This window comes from Anolis sagrei, chromosome X, assembly GCF_037176765.1.
Source record: "Anolis sagrei isolate rAnoSag1 chromosome X, rAnoSag1.mat, whole genome shotgun sequence".
Lineage (NCBI taxonomy): Eukaryota > Metazoa > Chordata > Lepidosauria > Squamata > Dactyloidae > Anolis > Anolis sagrei.
In genome coordinates this window covers 4,709,673-4,727,244 of record NC_090034.1, presented here as the reverse complement: position 1 = coordinate 4,727,244, position 17,572 = coordinate 4,709,673, and the positions used below count along the sequence as shown (strand labels likewise).

At 47.4% G+C, this 17,572-nt stretch overlaps 1 protein-coding gene across 1 annotated transcript in view; it reads right to left on the bottom strand.

The window, feature by feature from the left end:
• Nucleotides 1–10,686, bottom strand: part of LOC137097891 (E3 ubiquitin-protein ligase RNF216-like) — a 140,217-nt gene extending 129,531 nt beyond the window's left edge. Inside the window, exon 1 of the mRNA XM_067473263.1 lies at nt 10,577–10,686. The gene's annotated coding sequence lies outside the window, so the exon portion shown is untranslated. The remainder of the gene's footprint in view (nt 1–10,576) is intronic.
• Nucleotides 10,687–17,572: the final 6,886 nt, after the last annotated feature.

Sequence of the window (17,572 nt, the reverse complement as noted above, 5' to 3'; positions counted from 1 at the left end):
CCCCATTCGGCCAAGACGCAGGACAATCGCATTCAAAGCACCAATGACAGGTGACCATCCAGCCTCTGCTTAAAAGCCTCCAAAGAAGAAGCCTGCACCACACTCACTGCCATCCTCATGAAGTGCCTTCGAAAAGAGTGTTTGAGGACTGGGAGGGATACCAAGGTGCTTGTCTATAGAGCCATTCCCCTCCCAACCCTGCTCTATGCCTGTGAAACGTGGACTGTCTACAGACGTCACATGCAACTCCTGGAACGATTCCATCAGCGCTGCCTCCGGAAAATCCTGCAAATCTCTTGGGAAGACAGGCGGACAAATGTCAGCGTGCTGGAAGAAGCAAAGACCACCAGCATCGAAGTGATGCTCCTCCGCCATCAACTCCGCTGGACCGGCCACCTTGTCCAGATGCCTCATCACCATCTACCAAAGCAGTCGCTCTACTCCGAACTCAAGAATGGAAAACAGAATGTTGGAGGACAGGAAAAGAGATTTAAAGATGGGTTCAAAGCCAACCTCTTAAAAACTCTGGCATAGACACAGAGAAGTGGGATGCCCCGGCCCTTGAGCGCTCCAGCTAGAGGTCAGCTGTGTCCAGCAGTGCTGCAGAATTTGAAGAGGCATGAATGGAGGGCGAAAGAGAGAAACGTGCCAAGAGGGAGGCGCGTCAAGCCAACCCCGACCGAGACCACATCCCACTTGGAAACCAATGCCCTCACTGTGAGAATAGGGCTGCACAACCACCTACGAAACCACCCCCAGGACACCGAACTTGGAGGACCATCATCCTCGGACTACGAGGGATCGCCTAAGTAAGTAAGTAATATATGTGTGTGTATATTTGTGCATATGTGTACGCTTGTGTGTATATAGGTGGTTTTGTGCATGCGTTGCAATGTATGGTTAATTTTTTTTGGCTTTTTAAGTCTCTTCCACTGTATTTTTCAGTGTGTTTATGAATGATGGTCACTCATTGGCCGGAGAGGTGTCTTGTGTCCAAATTTGGTGTCAATTCGCCCAGCGGCTTTTGAGTTATGTTAATCCCACAAGCAAACATTACATTTTTATTTATAGAATAGCCATCCCCTGCCACGCGTTGCTGTGGCCCACATGGGGGTTCTGTGTGGGAGATTTGGCCCAATTCTATTGTTGGTGGGGTTCAGAACGCTCTGTGATTGTAGGTGAACTATAAATCCCAGCAACTACAACTCCCAAATGCCAAGGTCAATTTTCCCCAAACTCCACCAGTGTTCACATATTGGCATATTTATTTATTTATTTACAGCTTTTATATTCCGCCCTTCTTCTCACCCTGCAGGGGACTCAGGGCGGATTACAGTGTACACATATATCACAAACATTGAATGCCAATTTTGACATACAAAATACAACATATACAGACATGTTGTTGTTCATTCGTTCAGTCGTCTCCGACTCTTCGTGACCTCATGGACCAGCCCACGCCAGAGCTCCCTGTCAGCCGTTACCACCCCCAGCTCCCTCAAGGTCAGTCCAGTCACTTCAAGGATGCCATCCATCCATCTTGTCCTTGGTCGGCCCCTCTTCCTTTTGCCTTCCACTTTCCCCAGCATAATTGTCTTCTCTAGGCTTTCCTGTCTCCTCATGATGTGACCAAAGTACTTCAACTTTGTCTCTAGTATCTTTCCCTCCAGTGAGCAGTCGGGCTTTCTTTCCTGGAGGATGGACTGGTTGGATCTTCTCGCAGTCCAAGGCACTCTCAGCACTTTCCTCCAACACCACAGCTCAAAAGCATCTCTCTTCCTTCGCTCAGCCTTCCCTAAGGTCCAGCTCTCACATCCGTAGGTGACTACAGGGAATACCATGGCTTTGACTAGGCGGATCTTTGTTGCCAGTCTGATGTCTCTACTCTTTACTATTTTATCGAGATTGGACATTGCTCTCCTCCCAAGAAGTAAGCGTCTTCTGATTTCCTGGCCACAGTCTGCATCTGCACTCATCTTTGCACCTAGAAATACAAAGTCTGTCACGGCCTCCACGGTTTCTCCCTCTATTTTCCAGTTGTCAATCATTCTTGTTGCCATAATCTTGGTTTTTTTGACGTTTAGCTGCAACCCGCCTTTTGCGCTTTCTTCTTTCACCTTGATTAGAAGGCTCCTCAGCTCCTCCTCGCTTTCGGCCATCAGAGTGGTGTCATCTGCATATCTGAGGTTGTTAATGTTTCTTCCAGCAATTTTCACCCCAGCTTTGCATTCATCCAGCCCCGCACATCGCATGATGTGTTCTGCATACAAGTTAAAAAGGTTGGGTGAGAGGATGCAGCCTTGCCGTACGCCTTTCCCAATCTTGAACCAGTCTGTTGTTGTTGTATACAGACATACACAGAGGCTATTTAACTTTTTTTTCTGGCCGCCAGGGGAGCTGTCGCTTTCATCGTAGATCTGCGACACTGATGAAGTACTTCTGCATTCCCTGCATGCTTTTGCTGAAGTCTTTATGGCCTCATAAATTAGTTAATTTAGCCTCCCCACACTTTAAGGTGGAACCTTATTTTCCTACTTGACAGATGCAACTGTTTTTCGGGTTTACAAAGGTCGACAACGGGCTACACAATTGGTTGGAAACCCACTCTAACCCGGGCTGGCTTCGAACTCATGACCTTTTTGGACAGGGTGATCTTAATGCAGCTGACACTCAGCCAGCTGCACCACAATCCCAATGCATATTGAGTGTTTGTGCCAAATCTGGTCCAGATCCATCATTGTTTGAGTCCACAGTGCTCTCTGTGGGTGTAGGCGAACTACAACTCCCAAACTGCGCCTCCAGGGAGAGGCGGATGAGCTCCCTCTATCGACTCCAGCTCCTCCCTGCGGGGACATGAGAGAAGCCTCCCACAAAGAAGATAAAAACATCAAATCATCCGAGCATCCCCTGGACAACGTCCTTGCAGACGGCCAATTCTCTCACACCAGAAGTGACTTGTAGTTTTGCAAGTTGCTCCTGCACGACAAAAAAAAACAACAACCTCCCAAACTCAAGGTCAATGCCCATCAAACCCTTCCAGTATTTTCTGTTGGTCATAGGAGAATTGTGTGCCAAGTTTGGTTCAATTCCATCATTGGTGGGGTTCAAAATGTTCTTTGATTGTAGGAGAAGGCGTTGAAACAGAGGCTGGATGGCCATCTGTTGGGGGTGCTTTGAATGCAATTGTCCTGCTTCTTGGCAGAAGGGGGTTGGACTGGATGGACAACGAGGTATCTTCCAACTCTAGGATACTATGATATTATGTATACTAGCCATCCCATGCCATGCGTTGCTGTGGTCCACATAGGGGTTCTGTGTGGGAGGTTTGGCCCAATTCTATTGTTGGGAGGGTCCAGAATGCTCTGTGATTGCAGGTGAACTATAAATCCCAGCAACTACAACTCCCAAATGTCAAGATTCTATTTTCTCCAAGCTCCACCAATGTTCACATTTGGGCATATTGAGTCTTCGTGTAGAGTTTGGTCCGGATCCATCATTGTTTGAGTCCACATTGATCTCTGGATGTAGGTGAACTACAACTCCAAAACCAAAGGACACTGCCCACCAAACCTATCCAGTATTTTCTGTTGGTCATGGGAGAACTGTGTGCCAAGTTTGGTTCAATTCCATCATTGGCGGGGTTCAGAATGTTCTTTGATTGTAGGCGAACTATAAATCCCAGCAACTACAACTCTCAAATGACAAAATCAATTTTTTTTTTAGTGAAGGTCATACATTGGGTTGTTAGGTTTCTTGTGTCCAAATTTGGTGTCAATTCATCCAGTGGTTTTTGAGTTTTGTTCATCCCACAAATGAACATTACATTTTTATTTATATAGATGCATCACAGTGACTCAACACTGCAAGCTGAAGTTCCTGGATCACTTTACTTTTCCCTTTCACAGGAGCAGCACAAGTCGTGGCCGTGCCAGTCGGAAAATTCTGCAAGTCTCCCAGCCTTTGGGCACGAGACAATCTGGGCAACAGAGGGGAAACAAACAGGCACATAAAATCACTCTCAACAAAAGATTCCCCCCAGGCACTTCCAAGCCATTGAATGCTAATCAAGGTGATCAGCTGAAACATTCACCGCTAGCCCCAGCAGACAAGAGCCCTTTGTCCCATCCTGGTCATTCCACAGATATATAAACCCATTTTTCCTACTTCCAACAGACCTCACTACCTCTGAGGATGCTTGCCATAGATGCAGGCGAAACGTCAGGAGAAAAATTGCCTCCAGAACATGGCCATATAGCCCGGAAAAACCTACAACAACCCAATCTGGGCAACGCTCTCCTTGCCTAAGCAGCAGCGTGGCGCGAGATCTTACCAGTAGTAATTCAGAGAATGCCCGCGTGGCGGAAAAGGAATGTGCTGAGTTACTGGAGCGAATCCCAGAGATGAAAGCCAAGGCTTGTTAACCATGCCGAAGCCTCGATCCAATCCCAGCCACAGAGGGAAATTGCCTCCGTAGCGAGATGGAGCAAAAGCTCTGACTACGCCAATTAAGCAACCTTCTCGGGAACTGGAACTGAAAGTTGACAGAGCTGCCGGGCAAGGAACCCGAACGGGACAAGGCTTCCGTATTTACTTAGGCGATCCCTCGTTGTCCGAGTAGGATAATCCTCCAGGGAGGGTCCGTAGGTGACTGTGGAGCCCTTTTCTTGATCTGCATCTTCTCCCACAATGAAGGCATTGGTTTCCAAGTGGAAGGTGGTCCCGGTTGGGGTTGGCTTGATGCGCCTTCCTCTTGGCATGTTTCTCTCTTTCGCCCTCCATTCGTGCCACTTCAAATTCTGCAGCACTGCTGGTCACAGCTGACCTCCAGCTGGAGCGCTCAAGGGCCAAGGCTTCCCAGTTCTCAGTGTCTATGCCAGAGTTTTCAAGGTTGGCTTTGAGCCCATCTTTCGATCTCTTTTCCTGCCCACCAACATTACGTTTTCCGTTCTTGAGTTCAGAGTAGAGCAACTGCTTTGGGAGACGGTGATGAGGCATCTGGACAAGGTGGCTGGCCCAGCGGAGTTGATGGTGGAGGACCATCGCTTCAATGCTGGTGGTCTTTGCTTCTTCCAGCATGCTGACATTTGTCCATTTGCCTTCCCAAAAGATTGCAGGATTTTCCGGAGGCAGCGCTGATGGAATCCTTTCAGGAGTTGCATGTGACGTCTGTAGACAGTCCACGTTTCGCAGGCGTAGAGCAGGGTTGGGAGGACAATAGCTTTATAAACAAGCACCTTGGTCTTTTTACGGATATCTTCCAGCACACTGATATTTGTCTGCTTGTCTTCCCAAGAGATTTGCAAGATTTTTGGAGGCAGCGCTGATCAATCGTTCCAGGAGTTGCATGTGACGTCTGTAGACAGTCCACGTCTCGCAGGCATATATCAGGGTTGGGAGGACAATAGCTTTATAGACAAGCACCTTGGTCTCCCTACGGATGTCCCGGTCCTCAAACACTCTCTGCTTTATTTGGAAAAATGCTGCACTCGCAGAGTTCAAGCGGTGTTGTATTTCAGTGTCAATGTTGACTTTTGTGGAGAGGTAGCTGCCAAGGGAGCGGAAATGGTCCACATTTTCTAATGTTACACCATTAAGCTATATTTCTGGCGTTGGAGAGGGATTGGCTGGTGACTGATGGAAGAGCACTTTGGTTTTCTCGATGTTTAATGACAGGCCGAGCTTCTCGTATGCTTCTGCGAAGGTGTTTAGAGTGGCTTGTAGGTCTTCTTCTGAATGTGCGCAGATGACGTTGTCATCAGCATACTGAAGTTCTATAACAGATGTTGTTCTGCACAATTTACAGCCTGGAATGGATGTAAACAACCAACTTTCTAGAAATCAAAACCCCAATCAAAACTACAAGCGGGAAACTCTCACAAGAACCAAGACTTGCTTATGTCACTCAAAAGTCGGGAATTAGTTTTCTGCCCAACTCCACGACGGTCCTTGGATGTATGCAGATTTCCACTCAAACCAGCCACTTTTAAGCATGGATTTTAAACTCATCTCTTGTGTTTGATCTCTGTTCTGTGTATTTTAATATGCATTTTACAAAAATACATATTCATACACGTATTTTATAAAAATATGTATATTTATAGAATTTTTACAATATGTATTTCAATGATGCTGTAACCCACTTCGAGACACAAGGATAGGCAAGTAAGAAATAAATAATAATAATAATAATAATAATTATTATTATTATTATTATTATTATACAGAACAGGAGCTTTTTTGTTGAGTTCCAGGGCCAGGGAAGCAGATGGAGAAAACAGAAGAACGGCCTGCCTCTGAGAAGCGTGATTGCTCCATCAATGTTTAACATTTACCCAAATGACCAGCTATTGCCAGAAGGGACAGAGAGTTTCATCTATGCTGATGATCGTGCCATCACCGCCCAAGCAGGGAGCTTTGAAATGGTTGAACAGAAGCTCTCCAAATCTTTAGATGCTCTTATTGCCTATTATAGGGAAAAACAGCTTGTACCATCAATGTTCAACATTTACACAAATGACCAGCCACTGCCAGAAGGGACAGAGAGTTTCATCTATGCTGACGATCATGCCATCACCGCCCAAGCAGGGAGCTTTGAAATGGTTTAACAGAAGCTCTCAGAAGCTTTAGGTGCTCTTCCTGTCTATTCCAGGGAAAACCAGCTGATTCCTAATCCATCTAAAACGCACACGTGTGCTTTTCATTTTAAACACAGACAAGCATCTCGAGCTCAGAGGATGACCTGTGAAGGAATCCCACTGGAAGATTGCAGAACAGCCAAATACCTGGGAGATACCCTGGACCGTGCTCTGACTTACAAAAAGCACTGCTTGAATATCAAGCAAAAAGTGGGCACTAGAAGTAACATCATACAAAAACTGACTGGCACAACCTGGGGATCACAACCAGACACAGTGAAGACATCTGCCCTTGTGCTTTGCTATTCTGCTGCTGAATATGCATGCCCAGGGTGGAAAACTTATCACTACGTTAAAACAGTGGATGTGGATCTTAATGAGACATGCTGCATTATCACAGGATGTCTATGCTCTACACCGCTGGAGAAATTATACTGTTCAGCCAGTATTGCACCACCTGCTATCTGTTGGGAAGTAGCAGCCAATAGTGAAAGAACCAAGGCAGTGACATCTACGGCCCATCCCCTATTCGGATATCAGCCAGCACGCCAACACCTTAAATCCAAAAACAGCTTCCTAAATTCTACAGAAATACTCGCAGGTACACCTCAGCAAGCAAGAGTCCAAAAGTGGCAGGCTAAAACCCAGAACCTCAATAAGTGGCTGAGACCAGATGAGAGACTCCCTCCTGGACACACAGAAGACTGGGCAACTTGGAAGGTGCTGAACAGACTGCGCTCTGGCATGAGATGCAGAGCCAACATTAAGAAATGGGGCCACCAAGTGGAGTCCATGACATGCGAGTGTGGAAGAGAGCAAACCACAGACCACTTACTATAATAGAGCCTGAGCCCTGCCACATACACAATGGAGGACCTTCTCACAGTGACACCAGAAACACTCAGAGTGGCCAGCACCTGGTCAAAGGAAATTTAGTTCATTTTAACAGACCAGGCCCAAACTTGGCACAGAGAGTACTCATGACTCACTCTACATCCTGATGCAGTTCTAAGGGGGATGGACCATGGATGATGGGATCTGCAATACCTTCACTCACTTACTGAAACCACTGCGACCCTCATCCAATGACTGATCAAGACCAAACTTGGCACACAGAGCCCCCATGACCCACTGTACATCCTGCTGTGCTTTTAAGGAGGGTGGACCATGGATGATGGGACTTGTAGTACCTTCACTCCCTGAAAACAATGTGATCCTCATGCAATGACTGATCAAGACCAAACTTGGCACACAGAGCCCCCATGACCCTAGCTACATCCTGCTGCAGTTCTAAGGAGGATGGACCATGGATGATGGGACTTGCAGTACCTTCATTCACTTACTGAAACCACTGCAACTCTTATCCAATGACCAATAAAGACCAAACTTGGCACACAGAGCCCCCATTACCCACTCTACATCCTGCTGCAGTTTGAAGGATGGACCATGGATGATGGGACTTGCAGTTCCTTCACTCACTTCCTGAAACCACTGCGACCCTCATCCAATGACTGATCAAGACCAAACTTGGCACACAGAGCCCCCATTACCCACTCTACATCCTATTGCAGTTTGAAGGAGGATGGACCATGGATGATGGGACTTGCAGTACCTTCATTCACTTACTGAAACCACTGCAACTCTTATCCAATGACCAATAAAGACCAAACTTGGCATACAGAACCCCCATTACCCACTTTCTCTAATAACCCGGGCAGCGCCGGGTACCCAAGCTAGTAAATAAATAAAACCCGGCCAACAGTGACTGGAATACTATTTTACCAACATACTGAGGGCCACAGATTCCTCCCTTGGTAATCTACCGTAGGAAGATGAGTCCAATCCCAAAGGAGCCAGCCCATAACTACCCACAATGAGCTATGTTTCCAAGGAAATAAAATAGCTTTGGGAAGGAGGAAAGTAAAGAGAGGGGGAAGAAGTCAGATAACAGAGGCCCCTTCTACACTGCCATATAATATCCAGATTCTCTGCTTTGATCTGGATTATGTAGCAGTGTGGACTCATATCATCCAGTTCACAGCAGATCATATGGACCATGGGAGGTCTGATCTGGCCACGGTGGTCCAAGCTCTGGTTACATCCCAAATAGATTACTGCAATGCACTCTACGTGGGGCTGCCTTTGAAGACAGTTCGGAAACTTCAGCTAGTCCAACGAGCGGCAGCCAGATTACTAACCGGGGCGGCATACAGGGAGCATATGAACCCCCTGCTATGCCAGCTCCACTGGCTGCCGGTCCGTCTCGGAGCCCAATTCAAAGTGCTAGTTTTGACCTAGAAAGCTCTATACGGTTTTGGCCCAGCTTATTTGTCCGAACGCATCTACCCCTACATCCCACCTCGTAATCTGTGTAGGGTTCTGTGTAGGAAGTTTGGCCCAATTCTCTCACTGTTGGGGTTCAGGGTGCTCTTTGATTGTAGGTGAATTATAAATCCCAGCAACCACAACTCCCAAGTGTTAAGATCTATTTTCCCCAAACTTCATTAATGCACACATTTGGGCATATTGAGTATTCGTGCCAAGTTTGGTCCAGATTTATCATTGTTTGAGTCCACAGTGATCTCTGGATGTAGGTGAACTACAACTCCAAAAATAAAGGTCAATGTCCAACAAACCCTTCCTGTATTTTCTGTTGGTCATGGAGTTCTGTGTGCCAAGTTTGGTTCAATTCCATTGTTGGGGGATTTCAGAATGCTCTGTGATTGTAGGTGAACTATAAATCCCAGCAACCACAACTCCCAAGTTTCAAGATCTATTTTCCCCAAACTCTACCAGTGTTCACATTTGGGCATATTGAGTATTTGTGCCAAGTTTGGTCCAGATCCATCATTATTTCAGTCCACAGTGCTCTCTGGATGTAGGTGAACTACAACTCCCAAACTCAAGGTCAATGCCCATCAAACCCTTCCTGTATTTTCTGTTGGTCATGGGAGTTCTGTGTGCCAAGTCTGGTTCAATTCCATTGTTGGTGGATTTCAGCATGCTCTTGAATTGTAGGTGAAATATAAATAGTGCTCTCTGAAGGTAGGTGAACAACAACTCCAAAACACAAGGTCAATCCCCACCAAACCCTTCCAGTAACCACAACTCCCAAGTTGGTTATGGGAGTTCTGTGTGCCAAGTTTGGTTCAATTCCATCATTGGTGGAGTTCAGAATGCTCTTCGATAGTGGGTAAACTATAAATCCTAGCAACCACAATTCCCAAGTTTCAAGGTCTATTTTCCCCAAACTCCACCAGTGTTCATATTTGGGCATATTGCGTATTCGTGCCAAGTTTGGTCCAGATCCATCATTATTTCAGTCCACAATGCTCTCTGGATGTAGGTGAACTACAACTCCCAAACTCAAGGTCAATCCCCACCAAACCCTTCCAGTAACCACAACTCCCAAGTTGGTTATGGGAGTTCTGTGTGCCAGGTTGGGTTCAATTCCATCATTGGTGGTGTTCAGAATGCTTAGCACCTGACATCCGCCGGGGAGTCGCAACCAATAGTGAAAGGACCAAGACAGAGACGTCTCCAGCACAACCTCTGTTTGGGTATCAGCCAGCACGTCAACAACTTAAATCTAGAAATAGTTTTATAAGATCTACAGAGACACTCACTGGAACACCTCAGCAAGCGAGAGTCCAAAAGTGGCAGGCTCAAACCCAGAACCTCAATCAGTGCTTCCAGACCCCCCATAATAGCCTTGATTGGCCTAGTTCGCTTCCCCCTTTCCAGACCCACCTAAGAGTATTATCTTCTGGACTAGTTGGCTTGGAAGAAGGTCACAAGGTGGGGAAAGAGGTTTGCCAAAGGAAGGCCTTGCTGGAGGCTTTGAAAGAGAGGCTGGATGGCCATCTGTCGGGGAGGCTTGGGTGGAAGAAGGGGGTTCCTTCCTACGGTAGGAATAAGTTAGGGAGGAAAGGCCTACTCACCTCGCACGGCTCTGCCTCTCTCTTTCTCTCTCTTTCTCTCTCTCCTCCGCCCCCTTCTTCTTCTGCTCCTCTTCTTCTTCTTCTTCCGGCTTCCGCCCTCCGCTCTTCCGGTTGAGTGGCGCGCGACTTCCGGTCCGAGCCCTTCCTGACACACTCAGGGCAGGAGGCAAGCCACGCCCCCCTCTCGCTGGTCATGGTAAACGGCGCTCGGGATTGGTCGGAGCCGCGCCACGTGACTTCCGGGTTTGGACTTCCCTTCAGGAAAGCTGTTTCTCTTCTCTTCCCACAGGAAGACAGCCACGGGATTTCCCTTTGAGGATGTTGGTGATGAGGTTGATTGATGCCCAGTTATTATTATATTTATATTTAAATCCTATTCCTAGTATTATCATTATTATTATTAGGTTCTTGTGGGTTTTTTCGGGCTATAGAGCCATGTTCTAGAGGCATTCTCTCCTGACGTTTCGCCTGCATCTATGGCAAGCATCCTCAGAGGTAGTGAGGTCTGTTGGAAGTGGGAAAAATGGGTTCATATATCTGTGGAATGGCTGGGGTGGGGCAAGGAGCTCTTCCCTGCTGCAGTTAGGTGTGAATGTTTAGCTGATCACCTTCATTAGCATTTGAAGGCCTGCCTGAGCCTGGGAAAATCTTTTGTTGAGAGGTGTTAAGATGTGCCTGGTTGTTTCCTCTCTGCTGTTTAGCTGTTATAATTTTAGAGTTTTTTAATACTGGTAGCCAGATTTTGTTCATTTTCATGGTCTCTTCCTTTCTGCTGAAATTGTCCACATGCTTCTTGTGGATTTCAATGGCTTCTCTGTGTAGTCTGACTTGGTGGTTGTTGGTGTGGTCCAGCATTTTTGTGTTCTCTAATAAAAAGAATCACCATTAAAGCCTTGGCTTGTTGTTCATTCGTTCAGTCGTCTCCGACTCTTCGTGACCTCATGGACCAGCCCACGCCAGAGCTCCCTGTCGGCCGTCACCACCCCCAGCTCCCTCAAGGTCAGTCCAGTCACTTCAAGGATGCCATCCATCCATCTTGCCCTTGGTCGGCCCCTCTTCCTTTTGTCTTCCACTTTCCCCAGCATAATTGTCTTCTCTAGGCTTTCCTGTCTCCTCATGATGTGGCCAAAGTACTTCAACTTTGTCTCTAGTCTCCTTCCCTCCAGTGAGCAGCCGGGCTTTATTTCCTGGAGGATGGACTGGTTGGATCTTCTCACAGTCCAAGGCACTCTCAGCACTTTCCTCCAACACCACAGTTCAAAAGCCTTGGCAGACCGTGCAAAAAGAATCTGCGAAGCCCACCTTCTCCTCCAAGAGGAACTGAACCACCTCAACTGGGCTCTCCAGGCCAATGGAGACTCCACCTCAGACATCAGAAGAGCTGCAAGACAACCGAGAAGAAGCCACGAGAGTCAAGATGAAGATCCACCCAGAGGGAAAGTGTTCCTGCCATACATCAAGGGAACCACTGACCGCATAGGGAAGCTGATGAGGAAACATAACATACAAACGATCTCCAGACCCACCAAGAAAATCCAACAAATGCTCCGTTCAGCAAAGGACAAGAGGGAGCCTCTCACCTCTGCAGGAGTCTACCGTGTACCATGCAGCTGTGGACAAGTCTACATAGGGACCACCAAACGCAGCATTGCCCAGACACGCATCAAGGAATATGAAAGGCACTGCAGACTACTTCAACCAGAGAAGTCAGCCATAGCAGAGCACCTGATGAATCAGCCTGGACACAGCATATTATCTGAGAACACAGAAATGCTGGACCACTCCAACAACCACCATGTCAGACTACACAGAGAAGCCATTGAAATCCACAAGAAGCATGTGGACAATTTCAACAGAAAGGAAGAGACCATGAAAATGAACAAAATCTGGCTACCAGTATTAGAAAACTCTAAAATTACAACAGCAAAACAACAGAGAGGAAAAAACCAGGCACAGATTAACACCTCCCAGCAACAGATTTTCCCAGGCTCAGGCAGGCCTTCAAATGCTAATGAAGGTGATCAGCTAAACATTCACACCTAGCTCCAGCAGAAAAGAGCTCTTTGCCTCACCCCAGCCATTCCACAGATATATAAACCCATTGTCCTATTTCCAACAGAACCTCACTACCTCTGAGGAAGCTTGCCATAGATGCAGGCGTAATGTCAGGAGAAATGCCTCTAGAACATGGCCATATAGCCCGAAAAAACCCACAAGAACCTAGTGATTCCGGCCATGAAAGCCTTCGACAATACATTATTATTACTATTAAAACCCCATTATTATTATTTTTTATTTAATTATTTATTTATTTAATTATACAATTATAATTAAATTATACAAAATAATTACACATTATACAAAACATATCAAATCAAGCAATCGTTAACATAAACGTGCGCCTCAGCAAACAAATCAGAATCAGAATCCGCAATCATAATCTTTTATACCAATTCCTATGTTCAGTTGTACCATCTTACTGTGTTTCATTGCACAATTAGCCAAACGCTTGTTCGTAAAGCCAAGTCTTGACCTTCCTCCGGAATGCCAGCAGTGAAGGGGCCTGTCTGATGTCCGCAGGTAGGGCATTCCACAGCCGGGGGGCCACCACCGAGAAGGCCCTGTCTCTCGTCCCCGCCAACCGCGCCTGCGATGCGGGCGGGACCGAGAGCAGGGCCTCCCCAGACGATCTTAATGTCCTAGTCGGTTCATAGGAGGAGATGCGTTCGGAGAGGTAAGTAGGGCCAGAACCGTTTAGGGCTTTATAGGCTAAAGTCACCACCTTGAATTGTGCCCGGTAGCAGATTGGCAGCCAGTGGAGCCGGCGCAGCAGAGGAGTGGTGTGCTCCCTGAGTGCCGCTCCTGTTAGCAACCTGGCTGCTGAACGTTGGACCATTTGAAGCTTCCGAGCAGTCTTCAAGGGCAACCCCACGTAGAGAGCGTTGCAGTAGTCTAAGCGGGATGTAACCAGAGCGTGGACTACCGTGGCCAAGGTACGGTCGCAGCTGGCGCACGAGTTTTAACTGTGCGAATGCTCCCCTGGTCACCGCTGAAACCTGGGGTTCCAGGCTCAGCGATGAGTCCAGGGTCACACCCAAGCTGCGAACCTGCGTCTTCAGGGGGAGTGCGACCCCATCCAACACAGGTTGAACTCTATACCCTGTTCAGCCTTGCGACTGACCAGGAGTACCTCTGTCTTGTCTGGATTCAATTTCAATTTGTTCGCCCTCATCCAGACCGTCACAGCGGCCAAGCACCGGTTCAGGACCTCGACAGCCTCCTTAGTAGCAGGTGGGAAGGAGTGACAGAGTTGGACATCATCCGCGTACAGATGACACCGTACCCCGAAACTCCGGATGATCTCACCCAGCGGCTTCATGTAGATGTTAAACAGCATGGGAGACAGTATTGAACCCTGAGGAACCCCACAAGACAAAGGTTGTGGGGTTGAACAGGTGTCTCCCAATAACACCTTCTGAGATCAACCCTCCAGGAATGACCGGAGCCACTGCAAAACAGTCCCTCCGAGACCCATCCCTGCGAGGCGTCCCAGGATACCGTGGTCGACGGTATCGAAGGCCGCTGAGAGGTCCAGCAGCACCAACAGGGACACACTCCCCCTGTCGAGCTCCCGGCGCAGATCATCCACTAAGGCGACCAAGGCTATCTCGGTACCATGTCCCGGCCTAAAGCCAGACTGTGCCGGGTCTAGATAATCCGTGTCTACCAAGAATACCTGGAGTTGTGAGGCCACCACACGTTGCAAGACTTTGCCCAAGAAGGGGAGATTGATCCTATTACTTTTATATTTGTGTACACAAATGACCAGCCATTGCCAGAAGGGACAGAGAGTTTCATCTATCAGTTCTTGTGGGTTTTTCGGGCTATATGGCCATGTTCTAGAGGCAGGAGAAATGCCTTTAGACCATAGCCATATAGCCAGAAAAACCCACAAAAACTGAGTGATTCCAGCCATGAAAGCCTTTGACAGTTTCATCTATGCTGACGATCATGCCATCACCGCTCAAGCAGGGAGCTTTGAGATGTTCGGAAACTCCAACTAGTCCAACGTGCGGCAGCCAGAGTGCTAACATCAGCAGGATACAGGGAGCATACTACTCCTCTGTTGCGCCAGCTCCACTGGCTGCCAATTAGCTTCCGAGCACAATTCAAAGTGCTGGTGTTAACCTATAAAGCCCTAAAGATTATAAACAGCTCCCTTGAGCAAGGAGTTTTGCCAGAGGGTTTAAAAGACGCGGTGGTCTCTCCCCTGCGGAAGAAACCAGAAACCCTTTTTTCCCAGTTCCAGCAGACCTCACCTCTGAGGATGCTTGCCATAGATGCAGGCGAAACGTCAGGAGAGAATGCCTCTAGAACTTGGCCATATAGCCCGAAAAAACCCACAAAAACTGAGTGATTCCAGCCATGAAAGCCTTCGACGATGGCAAGATCGTCAGCATAGATGAAGCTCTCTGTCCCTTCTGGCAGTGGCTGGTCATTTGTGTAGATGTTGAACATGGATGGAGCAAGCATGCTCCCCTGAGGCAGGCCGTTCTTCTGTTTCCGCCCTCTGCTTCTCTGGCCCTGGAACTCAACAAAAAAGCTCCTGTTTTGTAGCAGGTTTCCTATGAGGCGGATGAGGTGGTCGTCCTTTGTGATATTATACATTCTTCTCAGGAGGAGGCGGTGGTTCACAGTATGATAAGCCGCTGACAAGTCTATGAAGACAGCTCCTGTGATCTGCTGCCTTTCAAAGCCACCTTCTATGTGCTGAGTCAGGTTCAGCACTTGCGATGTGCAGCTTTTGCCTTTCCTGAAGCCAGCTTGCCGTGGAATTGGACATGGGTCTATTTTTTCCGTAATTCTATGCAAAATAAGTCTCTCCAGAACTTTGTAGAGGTGGCACAACAGGGAGATTGGTCTGTAGCTTTTTGGATCATTGTGGTCTTTGCCTGGCTTTAAGATGGTGATGGCTCTTGCTTTCCTCCAGATTTTGGGGATCTGACAGGATGCAGTGCAGTTGTTCATCAGCTCCAGCAGCTAGTGCCTTGCTTTTGGGTTAGAGAGACCAAGAAGTAATGCTCCCCATGCTCTATTCCGCTTTGGTTAGACCACTTTACCTGGAATATTGTGTCCAATTCTGGGCACCACAATTCAAGAGAGATATTGACAAGCTGGAATGTGTCCAGAGGAGGGCGACTCAAATGATCAAGGGTCTGGAGAACAAGCCCTATGAGGAGCGGCTTAGGGAAATGGGCATGTTTAGCCTGAAGAAGAGAAGGCTGAGAGGAGACATGGTGAGGGCCATATATAAATATGTGAGAGGAAGCCACAGGGAGGAGGGAGCAAGCTTGTTTTCTGCTTCCTTGGAGACTTCCATGGAATAATGGCTTCAAACTACAAGAGAGGAGATTCCATCTGAACATGAGGAAGAACTTCCTGACTGTGGGAGCCGTTCAGCAGTGGAACTCTCTGCCCTGGAGTGTGGTGGAGGCTCCTTCTTTGGAAGCTTTTAAGCAGAGGCTGGATGGCCATCTGTCAGGGGTGATTTGAATGCAATATTCCTGCTTCTTGGCAGAATGGGGTTGGACTGGATGGCCCATGAGGTCTCTTCCAACTCTTTGATTCTATGATTCTATGATTCTAAGCGCAGTGCCAAAGAGTAGCGTTCTTGCCATGGCATTTGGGCGCCATCTCTTTCCGACAACGGCATGAAACTCAACCCCTTTTTGTTGTTGGCAGCAGAGAAAACTGGACTCTGGCTGCTTCAAGAACCTCCCTCGAGCCTCACAAGGATAACTAACTGCATTAATGGGTTTATTAATTACCGAGGTAAAAGCCTTGGCAGCAGAAGACAAAAGAAAACAAGGATCGGTTCTCGTGGGGAACATAACAAGCAGCTTGCAGCCTTCTGGAGTCTATCTCTTGCTTGCGGATCACGAATTTGTTTTCTTAAGAAAAGGAGACTTAATACATCATCTTTACTCCTTTCTAATGCTCACCTTTTCTGGCTAAATTATCTTGCCAAATCAGGGTGTGCATTAGATCCACGTAATACCATAATCTCAGTGTTTTTAGTATTGGGTTATCTTGTTGGGTTATCTTATTCAAGAGAGATATTGACAAGCTGGAATGTGTCCAGAGGAGAGCGACTAAAATGATCAAGGGTCTGGAGAACAAGCCCTGTGAGGAGCGGCTTAAGGAGCTGGGCATGTTTAGCCTGAAGAAGAGAAGGCTGAGAGAGGATATGATAGCCATGTATAAATATGTGAGAGGAAGCCACAGGGAGGAGGGAGCAAGCTTGTTTTCCGCTTCCCTGGAGACTAGGACGCAATGGAACAATGGCTTCCAAATACAAGGAAGGAGATTCCACCTGAACATGAGGAAGAACTTCCTGACTGTAAGAGCCGTTCAGCAGTGGAACTCTCTGCCCCGGAGAGTGGTTGAGGCTCCTTCTTTGGAAGCTTTGAAACAGAGGCTGGATGGCCATCTGTCAGGGGTGCTTTGAATGCAATATTCCTGCTTCTTGGCAGAATGGGGTTGGACTGGATGATGGCCCAGGAGGTTTCTTCCAACTCTTTGATTCTATGATTCTATGGGTTGTTGTAGGTTTTTCCGGGCTATATGGCCATGTTCTAGAAGCATTCTCTCCTGACGTTTCACCTGCATCTATGTCAAGCATCCTCAGAGGTAGTGAGGTCTGTTGGAACTAGGAAAATGGGTTTATATATCTGTGGAATGACCAGGGTGGGACAAAGAACTCTTGTCTGCTGGAGCTAGGTGTGAATGTTTCAAGTGACCACCTTGATTAGCATTTGATGGCTTGGCAGGAGTGAATTGAGAATGCAATTATAATATATAGAAAAACCACATCAAAGTTAAAAACTTGGCATGATGCTAAATGTCCTTTGACCAGAAGCTGGTCACTGGTGTCGCTTATTTATCGTCTCAGGAGCAAACCAAACAGTTGTATTGCATTTTTAACAAACAAACAAA